The sequence below is a fragment of the Ascaphus truei genome, chromosome 8 (genome assembly GCF_040206685.1).
Source record: "Ascaphus truei isolate aAscTru1 chromosome 8, aAscTru1.hap1, whole genome shotgun sequence".
In the NCBI taxonomy this organism is placed as follows: domain Eukaryota; kingdom Metazoa; phylum Chordata; class Amphibia; order Anura; family Ascaphidae; genus Ascaphus; species Ascaphus truei.
The window spans coordinates 2,866,493-2,880,104 of record NC_134490.1 but is presented as its reverse complement, the minus strand read 5'-3'; the positions used below and the strand labels follow the sequence as shown (position 1 = coordinate 2,880,104).

At 58.5% G+C, this 13,612-nt stretch overlaps 1 long non-coding RNA gene across 1 annotated transcript in view; it reads right to left on the bottom strand.

Annotated features, from left to right (window-relative positions):
* Nucleotides 1-1,086: 1,086 nt before the first annotated feature.
* LOC142501053 (uncharacterized) overlaps nt 1,087-13,612 on the bottom strand; it is a 15,404-nt gene continuing 2,878 nt past the window's right edge. The window contains exon 2 of the long non-coding RNA XR_012803405.1: nt 1,087-3,198. This is a non-coding gene — a long non-coding RNA (uncharacterized LOC142501053). The remainder of the gene's footprint in view (nt 3,199-13,612) is intronic.

Genomic DNA, 13,612 nt, shown 5'->3' with positions numbered 1-13,612 from the left:
TACAGTGCGGCGTACACGGTTGGCGCTGTATTAATCACACTATACATACTTGTGTTTATAAAGGAATTATGAGGCCATCATTAAACAGTTTCGGAACAAACGAAGGACGGCTCCTTATTATATACAGGTGTCTATAGAGACGCTCCCCCCAGTTGTGCAGTATTCAGAACAAAACAATCAGCAATTTACCTGCAGCTGGGGACGGACCGGCTATGCCCACCGTATTATTTTTATAGCTCCCACCAGCTGCACGGCTCTTTACATATCGTACACTACTTTGACAATACAGGTAATAAAAATGGGACAAATAGATGAAGATCTACATGTGACATTGGAAGAAAGGAGTCCATGTACAGAAGAGCTTACACTCTAATCGGCATGTGGGGAGAACCAACAGAAAGAGTACAATTAGAGTGTATTGGTTAGGGTGCATTGTTTAGGGTGAAGTTCGGAGTGCACTGGCCATTTGAAGGTTGTCTAAAGCGTTTGAAGCATTTGTTCACCAATTTAAAGATGTAAAATGAGTTATATTTCTGAGATTACTTAACACACACACACACACACACACACACACACACACACACACACACACACACACACACACACACACACACACACACACACACACACACACACACACACACACACACACACACACACACACACACACACCCTTATGATACAATAATAATAATGATGCATTGAAGATTGAATGTACACGACAGACAGTCTTAGACAATTTGTATGCAACAATTATATTGGTAAAATACAGGTAATAGGGTCATCCTTTGCTAAGCTGGATAAAGGAATAATGTAATTTATAATGAATGAGACTCGGTGGATTAGAAATACCTCCCGGGTATGTATTCCAGCCCAGCCTACACAGGATCAGAAATTGGGAGCAAACTCTGATGTTACAGTGCACTTATTCCTGGGCCGAGGGGAGACCTTAGCCGAGGGGAGACCCGGGCAGAGGGGAGACCCGGGCAGAGGGGAGACCCAGGCCAAAGTAACCCAACGATTTTAGGAACTGCTTCCTGTAAAACCCCCTGTGTTATAGAATCAGTATATAAAGGAGGAATAGGACAAGTTCATTTTTTCTTTATTTTTCAGTATCAAATTACACATTAAATGAACGTATGACAGAGACATGTTCTAATGTCGAACACTAATAAAAACAGAAAACTAAAAAAGACAGCGTTCCCTTCTACTTCTTTGTGATCCGGCGCTGTGCTTTTATCCCTTTGCGTTGCTTCGCTATACGCTGCTGGCCTCTCAGACAGTGACGGGGACGAGAACCCAGTTTGGCATATCCCGACATAAAACGCCCTATCCTTTGGGAATATTTCGCTACCCAATTTAACACATTTTGTGCATCGTAATTAAATACATCCACAAAAAATAGCTCCCACTACGGATTCCGCGTTGAGAGAGAGAACTTGTCTAGACTCGGAGAGCGCAAATATTTTTCCTGGCCTCTGCTGCCGGGCCTCACTGCGGCCGCACAAAGGGCTTACACACGTAGCAGCAGCTGCCGCCGCCGCAGTGAGAGGAGAGGCACTCGGGGAGTGTGAAACCCCTGGACCTGCAAATTCTGCCTCATCAGTCCCACTCCAGGAAAACGTGTCAGGACAATGTCCCGCTGATCCCTGTATGTATGTGGATGGGGGTACGAGGAGCTGGGGTTACCCACAGGTGATATAACCCTGAGGCTTAATAGAAGGTGCAGTCCCACCTATTGCAACACACACACACGTGTGTGTGTGTATGTGTATGTGTGTGTGTGTATATATATATATATACACACACATATCTATATATATATATATATACACACACACGTGTGTATAGGTTTGTTGAACACTGTGTATATATGTATGTTATATATATATATATATATATATATATATATATATATATATATATATATATATATATATATATATATATATATATATATACACATGTAGAGGTATCAGTAGCGTGTTAGCCGAGCTTCAATAATCAAAAAATAAATAGATGATACCGTTCTGTGGCTAACGAAATGCTTTTATTTGTGCGAGCTTTCGAGATACACTGATCTCTTCTTCTTGTAACATCGCCGGAAGAAGAGATCAGTGTATCTCGAAAGCTCGCACAAATAAAAGCATTTCGTTAGCCACAGAACGGTATCATCTATTTATTTTTTGATTATATATATATATATATATACATACACACACACACACACATATATATATATATATACACAGTGTTCGACAAACCTATACATGTGCACGCCCCGGGCGAGTGGCTTTAACATCGTGGCGAGCTCCTATTGGCCCAAGCAGCACACGTGTGATACTAGGTGGTGAGTAGATATTTTTGTTCGGCGAGTAGATTCACGTATATGGGTGACCGAAATGTCAATGTTTTTCAAACCTTTTCTGACGCCCTGCATGTGACACACACGCACAAACAAACACACACGATTCCGTGGCTTATTTTCTGAATGTGTAGATTTACAGATATTAAATTAATACATGCATATAATTTTTTCCCTTCTAATCTGGTAAAGAAGACGTTTTAAATACACCTATAGATTACCGAGTCGTGGTCGCAAATTTCAGGGTCTTTACCCGACTCTCCCCAGGCGCAGGGAGCGCTGACGTGTTCTGCGTGGGCTCCTGTAATTTACTTTACAAGGATACTGATATTAACAGGCAATGTAACCCCTTTGCTGCCAAACAGGGGCCTGCAATGCATCGCCTGTACAGCAGCAAAGGAGTTAAGCTCCTTCAGGCGGTCACATTACCTGTTGGTAACCCAACTCCTGTGTGCCATGTTACATTTGCTAATGACAATTAAATGTTGCTCTTGCCTCAAATGCCGGCGGACATCACCGGAGAAGAGGTGGCGAGAGGCGCGGGGGAAGGAGCAGAAAGTATAGTTCTTTTAATGTGGCCTGTGGGTGGGTGGAGTTCGGGGGGGGAGGGGGGAAAGAGAGGGGGAGGAGGGAGGAGGGGGAGGAGGGAGAAGGGGGGCGGGGGAACACCTGCTGGTATACACTCTTATCAGGGCTGCTTCACACAGATTATTTGAAGTCCGGCTTCTCGGGGAAAGTGCAGCCGGACCGTCGGATTACCACGTTGGCGGCGTAATGACCGGCTCGTATACACTCCTCTGACGGGCGCTCGTACACAAGCTGAGACAGGAAGCCTGTGGGTGCAAAGCACATAACCTCATCACTACAGCACAGCTTATAGAATTACCGAAAACATCCAAAATAACCAACAAACGCGTAACTCATTCATCGCCGAAGGCGCCTCCAGCGCGCTGTAACTGGGAGGTGGTGTGTGTGCTTAAACGCTTCTCAATTACGTGCAATATAAAGAAGTTTCTGAGAGTTCATACAACCCCAAGATCCAGATTTAGTAGATAATCTCAGGCAAGCACAGGAAAGGGTTCTGTACAGTAAGGGCAGTTACACTGTGGCAGGCAGCACCCTGTGATGGCAGATACAATAGATATCTTTTAAGAAAGGAAAGGTATACAGGGATATACCCAATAAGTAAACATGGGAAGGATGTTGATCCCGGGAGTAATCTGATTGCCAATAATTGGAGACAGGGAGCAATTTATTCCCCTTTATGAGATATCATTGGATAATGTGTCACTGGGTTTTTTTTGTTTGCCTTCGTCTGGATCAATAAAACTATAAATATTGAGAGAGTATCTCCGCTGAATACATTTAATAAACGTGGAACTTTATGGACCTTTAGCCTTTTCAACTTCAACTACTATGTAATTATGTAAGCCACAAAGCACTTTTACAATGAACGGGCCCCGGGGGACCCGAAAAGTTTAGCACTGTTTAGTGAATAAGGCCCGTCAGAGTCAGCCTGCGCAAACAGACCGCTGTGGCTGTAAAAGATGTTGTTACATTCTGGGACTGGGCACGGAGCCCCCCAGCTCACGGTAAGGGGTCCGTATAATCTGCTCCTTGGAAAAACTCCAGTAAAGTAACTTCCTCATTTCTTGCAGCTACTTATATTTGGCCGTTTCATTAATGATGCCTGGATAACTAATGCATGGATAACTAATGCATGGATAACTAACGCCCGGATAACTAATGCATGGATAACTAATGCCTGGATAACTAATGCCTGGATAACTAATGCCTGGATAATTAATGGCTAACTAATGCCTGGATAATTAACGCCTGGATAACTAACGCCCGGATAACTAACGCCCGGATAACTAACGCCCGGATAACTAACGCCCGGATAACTAACGCCCGGATAACTAACGCCCGGATAACTAACGCCCGGATAACTAACGCCCGGATAACGAACGCCCGGATAATAACGCCTGGATAACTAACGCCTGGATAACTAACGCCTGGATAACTAACGCCCGGATAGCTAACGCCCGGATAACTAACGCCCGGATAACTAACGCCCGGATAACTAACGCCCGGATAACTAACGCCCGGATAGCCAACGCCTGGATAACTAACGCCCGGATAACTAACGCCCGGATAACTAACGCCCGGATAACTAACGCCCGGATAACTAACGCCCGGATAACTAACGCCCGGATAACTAACGCCCGGATAACTAACGCCCGGATAACTAACGCCCGGATAACTAACGCCCGGATAACTAACGCCCGGATAACTAACGCCCGGATAACTAACGCCCGGATAACTAACGCCCGGATAACTAACGCCTGGATAACTAATGCCCGGATAACTAACGCCCGGATAACTAACGCCTGGATAATTAACGCCCGGATAACTAACGCCCGGTTAACTAACGCCCGGATAACTAACGCCCGGATAACTAACGCCCGGATAACTAACGCCCGGATAACTAACGCCTGGATAATTAACGCCCGGATAACTAACGCCCGGATAATTAATGCCCGGATAATTAATGCCTGGATAACTAACGCCCGGATAATTAATGCCCGGATAATTAATGCCCGGATAACTAACGCCCGGATAACTAATGCCCGGATAACTAATGCCCGGATAACTAACGCCTGGATAATTAACGCCCGGATAACTAACGCCCGGATAACTAACGCCCGGATAACTAACGCCCGGATAACTAATGCCTGGATAACTAATGCCTGGATAATTAACGCCCGGATAACTAACGCCTGGATAATTAACGCCCGGATAACTAACGCCCGGATAACTAACGCCCGGATAACTAACGCCCGGATAACTAACGCCCGGATAACTAACGCCCGGATAATTAATGCCCGGATAACTAATGCCCGGATAACTAATGCCCGGATAACTAACGCCCGGATAATTAACGCCCGGATAACTAACGCCCGGATAACTAATGCCCGGATAACTAATGCCCGGATAACTAATGCCTGGATAACTAATGCCTGGATAATTAACGCCCGGATAACTAACGCCTGGATAATTAACGCCCGGATAACTAACGCCCGGATAACTAACGCCCGGATAACTAACGCCCGGATAACTAACGCCCGGATAACTAACGCCCGGATAATTAATGCCCGGATAACTAATGCCCGGATAATTAATGGCTTCATCATTGATTCCAAGCACACGGCAGAGCAAAGCCAGCACTGTAACCTGGGGCTTTAAGGACTGACGTCTCATCACCAAAATGAGATACAGACTGTAACAAACAGCCCTGGCTTTTCTTTACCAGGAGTTTGAAAAAAATGTTTAAAATACTTAAACTCGTCCCATCTTAATTTGTTTGTTTTTCAAACATTTTTAAAACAGCGTCAATCAGATTAATTTATATATTAACCTATACAAATGTTAGTCCCCTTTTGTCCAAGGTCAGCCTGCCCCCGGTGTACAGTCAGCCTGCCCCCAGTGTACAGTCAGCCTGCCCCCAGTGTACAGTCAGCCTGCCCCCGGTGTACAGTCAGCCTGCCCCCAGTGTACAGTCAGCCTGCCCCCAGTGTACAGTCAGCCTGCCCCCAGTGTACAGTCAGCCTGCCCCCAGTGTACAGTCAGCCTGCCCCCAGTGTACAGTCAGCCTGCCCCCAGTGTACAGTCAGCCTGCCCCCAGTGTACAGTCAGTCTGCCCCCGGTGTACAGTCAGCCTGCCCCCGGTGTACAGTCAGTCTGCCCCCGGTGTACAGTCAGTCTGCCCCCCCGTGTACAGTCGCTGCCCCCGGTGTACAGTCAGTCTGCCCCCAGTGTACAGTCGCTGCCCCCCCCAGTGTACAGTCGCTGCCCCCCCGTGTACAGTCGCTGCCCCCCCCCGTGTACAGTCGCTGCCCCCCCCGGTGAACAGTCAGTCTGCTCCCCCCCCCCCCCCGGTGTACAGTCAGTCTGCCCCCGGTGTACAGTCAGCCTGCCCCCGGTGTACAGTCAGCCTGCCCCCGGTGTACAGTCAGCCTGCCCCCGGTGTACAGTCAGCCTGCCCCCGGTGTACAGTCAGCCTGCCCCCGGTGTACAGTCAGCCTGCCCCCCCGTGTACAGTCGCTGCCCCCGGTGTACAGTCAGTCTGCCCCCAGTGTACAGTCGCTGCCCCCCCCAGTGTACAGTCGCTGCCCCCCGTGTACAGTCGCTGCCCCCCCCCGTGTACAGTTGCTGCCCCCCCCGGTGAACAGTCAGTCTGCTCCCCCCCCCCCCGGTGTACAGTCAGTCTGCCCCCGGTGTACAGTCAGTCTGCCCCCGGCGTACAGTCAGTCTGCCCCCGGTGTACAGTCAGTCTGCCCCCGGTGTACAGTCAGCCTGCCCCCCCCCGTACAGTCAGTCTGCCCCCCCCGGTGTACAGTCAGTCTGCCCCCCCCGGTGTACAGTCAGTCTGCCCCCCCCGGTGTACAGTCAGCCTGCCCCCGGTGTACAGTCAGTCTGCCCCCAGTGTACAGTCAGTCTGCCCCCGGTGTACAGTCAGCCTGCCCCCAGTGTACAGTCAGTCTGCCCCCGGTGTACAGTCAGCCTGCCCCCGGTGTACAGTCAGCCTGCCCCCAGTGTACAGTCAGCCTGCCCCCGGTGTACAGTCAGTCTGCCCCCGGTGTACAGTCAGCCTGCCCCCCCGTGTACAGTCGCTGCCCCCGGTGTACAGTCAGTCTGCCCCCAGTGTACAGTCGCTGCCCCCCCCAGTGTACAGTCGCTGCCCCCCCGTGTACAGTCGCTGCCCCCCCCCGTGTACAGTCGCTGCCCCCCCCGGTGAACAGTCAGTCTGCTCCCCCCCCCCCCGGTGTACAGTCAGCCTGCCCCCGGTGTACAGTCAGCCTGCCCCCTGTGTACAGTCAGCCTGCCCCCGGTGTACAGTCAGCCTGCCCCCAGTGTACAGTCAGCCTGCCCCCGGCGTACAGTCAGCCTGCCCCCGGTGTACAGTCAGCCTGCCCCCGGTGTACAGTCAGCCTGCCCCCGGTGTACAGTCAGCCTGCCCCCGGTGTACAGTCAGCCTGCCCCCGGTGTACAGTCGCTGCCCCCGGTGTACAGTCAGTCTGCCCCCAGTGTACAGTCGCTGCCCCCCCCAGTGTACAGTCAGTCTGCCCCCAGTGTACAGTCGCTGCCCCCCCCAGTGTACAGTCGCTGCCCCCCCGTGTACAGTCGCTGCCCCCCCCCGTGTACAGTCGCTGCCCCCCCCGGTGTACAGTCAGTCTGCTCCCCCCCCCCCCGGTGTACAGTCAGTCTGCCCCCGGTGTACAGTCAGTCTGCCCCCGGCGTACAGTCAGTCTGCCCCCGGTGTACAGTCAGTCTGCCCCCGGTGTACAGTCAGCCTGCCCCCCCCCGGTGTACAGTCAGTCTGCCCCCCCCGGTGTACAGTCAGTCTGCCCCCCCCGGTGTACAGTCAGTCTGCCCCCCCCGGTGTACAGTCAGTCTGCCCCCCCCGGTGTACAGTCAGTCTGCCCCCCCCGGCGTACAGTCAGTCTGCCCCCCCCGGCGTACAGTCAGCCTGCCCCCGGTGTACAGTCAGTCTGCCCCCGGTGTACAGTCAGTCTGCTCCCCCCCCCCCCGGTGTACAGTCAGTCTGCCCCCGGTGTACAGTCAGTCTGCTCCCCCCCCCCCCCGGTGTACAGTCAGTCTGCCCCCGGTGTACAGTCAGTCTGCCCCCGGCGTACAGTCAGTCTGCCCCCGGTGTACAGTCAGTCTGCCCCCGGTGTACAGTCAGCCTGCCCCCCCCCGGTGTACAGTCAGTCTGCCCCCCCCGGTGTACAGTCAGTCTGCCCCCGGTGTACAGTCAGTCTGCCTCCGGTGTACAGTCAGTCTGCCCCCGGTGTACAGTCAGCCTGCCCCCCCCCGGTGTACAGTCAGTCTGCCCCCCCCCGGTGTACAGTCAGTCTGCCCCCCCCCGGCGTACAGTCAGTCTGCCCCCCCCGGCGTACAGTCAGCCTGCCCCCCCCGGCGTACAGTCAGCCTGCCCCCGGTGTACAGTCAGTCTGCCCCCGGTGTACAGTCAGTCTGCCCCCGGTGTACAGTCAGTCTGCCCCCCCCGGTGTACAGTCAGTCTGCCCCCGGCTTACAGTCAGTCTGCCCCCAGTGTACAGTCAGCCTGCCCCCAGTGTACAGTCAGTCTGCCCCCGGCTTACAGTCAGTCTGCCCCCGGTGTACAGTCGCTGCCCCCCCCCGGTGTACAGTCGCTGCCCCCCCCGGTGTACAGTCGCTGGCCCCCCCCCCCCGGTGTACAGTCGCTGCCCGCCCCCCCGGTGTACAGTCGCTGCCCGCCCCCGGTGTACAGTCGCTGCCCGCCCCCGGTGTACAGTCACTGCCCGCCCCCGGTGTAGTCAGCCTGCCCCCGGTGTAGTCAGCCTGCCCCCGGTGTACAGTCAGCCTGCCCCCGGTGTAGTCAGCCTGCCCCCGGTGTAGTCAGCCTGCCCCCGGTGTAGTCAGCCTGCCCCCGGTGTACAGTCAGCCTGCCCCCGGTGTAGTCAGCCTGCCCCCGGTGTAGTTAGCCTGCCCCCGGTGTAGTTAGCCTGCCCCCGGTGTAGTCAGCCTGCCCCCGGTACAGTCAGCCTGCCCCCGGTGTACAGTCAGCCTGCCCCCGGTGTAGTCAGCCTGCCCCCGGTGTAGTCAGCCTGCCCCCGGTGTAGTCAGCCTGCCCCCGGTGTACAGTCAGCCTGCCCCCGGTGTACAGTCAGCCTGCCCCCGGTGTACAGTCAGCCTGCCCCCGGTGTAGTCAGCCTGCCCCCGGTGTAGTCGGCCTGCCCCCGGTGTAGTCAGCCTGCCCCCGGTGTAGTCAGCCTGCCCCCGGTGTAGTCAGCCTGCCCCCGGTGTAGTCGGCCTGCCCCCGGTGTAGTCAGCCTGCCCCCGGTGTAGTCAGCCTGCCCCCGGTGTAGTCGGCCTGCCCCCGGTGTAGTCAGCCTGCCCCCGGTGTAGTCAGCCTGCCCCCGGTGTAGTCGGCCTGCCCCCGGTGTAGTCAGCCTGCCCCCGGTGTAGTCAGCCTGCCCCCGGTACAGTCAGCCTGCCCCCGGTGTAGTCGGCCTGCCCCCGGTGTAGTCGGCCTGCCCCCGGTGTAGTCAGCCTGCCCCCGGTGTAGTCAGCCTGCCCCCGGTGTACAGTCAGCCTGCCCCCGGTGTAGTCAGCCTGCCCCCGGTGTACAGTCAGCCTGCCCCCGGTGTAGTCAGCCTGCCCCCGGTGTAGTCAGCCTGCCCCCGGTGTAGTCAGCCTGCCCCCGGTGTAGTCGGCCTGCCCCCGGTACAGTCAGCCTGCCCACGGTGTAGTCGGCCTGCCCCCGGTGTAGTCGGCCTGCCCCCGGTGTAGTCAGCCTGCCCCCGGTGTAGTCAGCCTGCCCCCGGTGTACAGTCAGCCTGCCCACGGTGTAGTCGGCCTGCCCCCGGTGTACAGTCAGCCTGCCCCCGGTGTAGTCAGCCTGCCCCCGGTGTAGTCAGCCTGCCCCCGGTGTAGTCGGCCTGCCCCCGGTGTAGTCGGCCTGCCCCCGGTGTAGTCGGCCTGCCCCCGGTGTAGTCAGCCTGCCCCCGGTGTAGTCAGCCTGCCCCCGGTGTACAGTCAGCCTGCCCCCGGTGTAGTCAGCCTGCCCCCGGTGTAGTCGGCCTACCCCCGGTACAGTCAGCCTGCCCCCGGTGTAGTCAGCCTGCCCCCGGTGTAGTCAGCCTGCCCCCGGTGTAGTCAGCCTGCCCCCGGTGTAGTCAGCCTGCCCCCGGTGTAGTCAGCCTGCCCCCGGTGTAGTCGGCCTGCCCCCGGTGTAGTCGGCCTGCCCCCGGTGTAGTCAGCCTGCCCCCGGTGTAGTCAGCCTGCCCCCGGTGTACAGTCAGCCTGCCCACGGTGTAGTCGGCCTGCCCCCGGTGTACAGTCAGCCTGCCCCCGGTGTAGTCAGCCTGCCCCCGGTGTAGTCAGCCTGCCCCCGGTGTAGTCAGCCTGCCCCCGGTGTAGTCGGCCTGCCCCCGGTACAGTCAGCCTGCCCACGGTGTAGTCGGCCTGCCCCCGGTGTAGTCGGCCTGCCCCCGGTGTAGTCAGCCTGCCCCCGGTGTAGTCAGCCTGCCCCCGGTGTACAGTCAGCCTGCCCACGGTGTAGTCGGCCTGCCCCCGGTGTACAGTCAGCCTGCCCCCGGTGTAGTCAGCCTGCCCCCGGTGTAGTCAGCCTGCCCCCGGTGTAGTCAGCCTGCCCCCGGTGTAGTCAGCCTGCCCCCGGTGTAGTCAGCCTGCCCCCAGTGTACAGTCAGCCTGCCCCCAGTGTACAGTCAGCCTGCCCCCAGTGTACAGTCAGCCTGCCCCCAGTGTACAGTCAGCCTGCCCCCAGTGTACAGTCAGTCTGCCCCCGGTGTACAGTCAGCCTGCCCCCGGTGTACAGTCAGTCTGCCCCCGGTGTACAGTCAGTCTGCCCCCCCGTGTACAGTCGCTGCCCCCGGTGTACAGTCAGTCTGCCCCCAGTGTACAGTCGCTGCCCCCCCCAGTGTACAGTCGCTGCCCCCCCGTGTACAGTCGCTGCCCCCCCCCGTGTACAGTCGCTGCCCCCCCCGGTGAACAGTCAGTCTGCTCCCCCCCCCCCCCCCGGTGTACAGTCAGTCTGCCCCCGGTGTACAGTCAGCCTGCCCCCGGTGTACAGTCAGCCTGCCCCCGGTGTACAGTCAGCCTGCCCCCGGTGTACAGTCAGCCTGCCCCCGGTGTACAGTCAGCCTGCCCCCGGTGTACAGTCAGCCTGCCCCCGGTGTACAGTCAGCCTGCCCCCGGTGTACAGTCAGCCTGCCCCCGGTGTACAGTCAGCCTGCCCCCCCGTGTACAGTCGCTGCCCCCGGTGTACAGTCAGTCTGCCCCCAGTGTACAGTCGCTGCCCCCCCCAGTGTACAGTCGCTGCCCCCCGTGTACAGTCGCTGCCCCCCCCCCGTGTACAGTTGCTGCCCCCCCCGGTGAACAGTCAGTCTGCTCCCCCCCCCCCCCGGTGTACAGTCAGTCTGCCCCCGGTGTACAGTCAGTCTGCCCCCGGCGTACAGTCAGTCTGCCCCCGGTGTACAGTCAGTCTGCCCCCGGTGTACAGTCAGCCTGCCCCCCCCCCGGTGTACAGTCAGTCTGCCCCCCCCGGTGTACAGTCAGTCTGCCCCCCCCGGTGTACAGTCAGTCTGCCCCCCCCGGTGTACAGTCAGCCTGCCCCCGGTGTACAGTCAGTCTGCCCCCAGTGTACAGTCAGTCTGCCCCCGGTGTACAGTCAGCCTGCCCCCAGTGTACAGTCAGTCTGCCCCCGGTGTACAGTCAGCCTGCCCCCGGTGTACAGTCAGCCTGCCCCCAGTGTACAGTCAGCCTGCCCCCAGTGTACAGTCAGCCTGCCCCCGGTGTACAGTCGCTGCCCCCCCCAGTGTACAGTCAGTCTGCCCCCAGTGTACAGTCGCTGCCCCCCCCAGTGTACAGTCGCTGCCCCCCCGTGTACAGTCGCTGCCCCCCCCCGTGTACAGTCGCTGCCCCCCCCGGTGAACAGTCAGTCTGCTCCCCCCCCCCCCGGTGTACAGTCAGTCTGCCCCCGGTGTACAGTCAGTCTGCCCCCGGCGTACAGTCAGTCTGCCCCCGGTGTACAGTCAGTCTGCCCCCGGTGTACAGTCAGCCTGCCCCCCCCCGGTGTACAGTCAGTCTGCCCCCCCCGGTGTACAGTCAGTCTGCCCCCCCCGGTGTACAGTCAGTCTGCCCCCCCCGGTGTACAGTCAGTCTGCCCCCCCCGGCGTACAGTCAGTCTGCCCCCCCCGGCGTACAGTCAGCCTGCCCCCGGTGTACAGTCAGTCTGCCCCCGGTGTACAGTCAGTCTGCTCCCCCCCCCCCCGGTGTACAGTCAGTCTGCCCCCGGTGTACAGTCAGTCTGCTCCCCCCCCCCCCCCCGGTGTACAGTCAGTCTGCCCCCGGTGTACAGTCAGTCTGCCCCCGGCGTACAGTCAGTCTGCCCCCGGTGTACAGTCAGTCTGCCCCCGGTGTACAGTCAGCCTGCCCCCCCCCGGTGTACAGTCAGTCTGCCCCCCCCGGTGTACAGTCAGTCTGCCCCCGGTGTACAGTCAGTCTGCCTCCGGTGTACAGTCAGTCTGCCCCCGGTGTACAGTCAGCCTGCCCCCCCCCGGTGTACAGTCAGTCTGCCCCCCCCCGGTGTACAGTCAGTCTGCCCCCCCCCGGCGTACAGTCAGTCTGCCCCCCCCGGCGTACAGTCAGCCTGCCCCCCCCGGCGTACAGTCAGCCTGCCCCCGGTGTACAGTCAGTCTGCCCCCGGTGTACAGTCAGTCTGCCCCCGGTGTACAGTCAGTCTGCCCCCCCCGGTGTACAGTCAGTCTGCCCCCGGCTTACAGTCAGTCTGCCCCCAGTGTACAGTCAGCCTGCCCCCAGTGTACAGTCAGTCTGCCCCCGGCTTACAGTCAGTCTGCCCCCGGTGTACAGTCGCTGCCCCCCCCCCGGTGTACAGTCGCTGCCCCCCCCGGTGTACAGTCGCTGGCCCCCCCCCCCCGGTGTACAGTCGCTGCCCGCCCCCCCGGTGTACAGTCGCTGCCCGCCCCCGGTGTACAGTCGCTGCCCGCCCCCGGTGTAGTCAGCCTGCCCCCGGTGTAGTCAGCCTGCCCCCGGTGTACAGTCAGCCTGCCCCCGGTGTAGTCAGCCTGCCCCCGGTGTAGTCAGCCTGCCCCCGGTGTAGTCAGCCTGCCCCCGGTGTACAGTCAGCCTGCCCCCGGTGTAGTCAGCCTGCCCCCGGTGTAGTTAGCCTGCCCCCGGTGTAGTTAGCCTGCCCCCGGTGTAGTCAGCCTGCCCCCGGTACAGTCAGCCTGCCCCCGGTGTACAGTCAGCCTGCCCCCGGTGTAGTCAGCCTGCCCCCGGTGTAGTCAGCCTGCCCCCGGTGTAGTCAGCCTGCCCCCGGTGTAGTCAGCCTGCCCCCGGTGTAGTCAGCCTGCCCCCGGTGTAGTCAGCCTGCCCCCGGTACAGTCAGCCTGCCCCCGGTGTAGTCAGCCTGCCCCCGGTGTAGTCGGCCTGCCCCCGGTGTAGTCAGCCTGCCCCCGGTACAGTCAGCCTGCCCCCGGTGTAGTCAGCCTGCCCCCGGTGTAGTCGGCCTGCCCCCGGTGTAGTCAGCCTGCCCCCGGTGTAGTCAGCCTGCCCCCGGTGTAGTCGGCCTGCCCCCGGTGTAGTCAGCCTGCCCCCGGTACAGTCAGCCTGCCCCCGGTACAGTCAGCCTGCCCCCGGTGTAGTCAGCCTGCCCCCGGT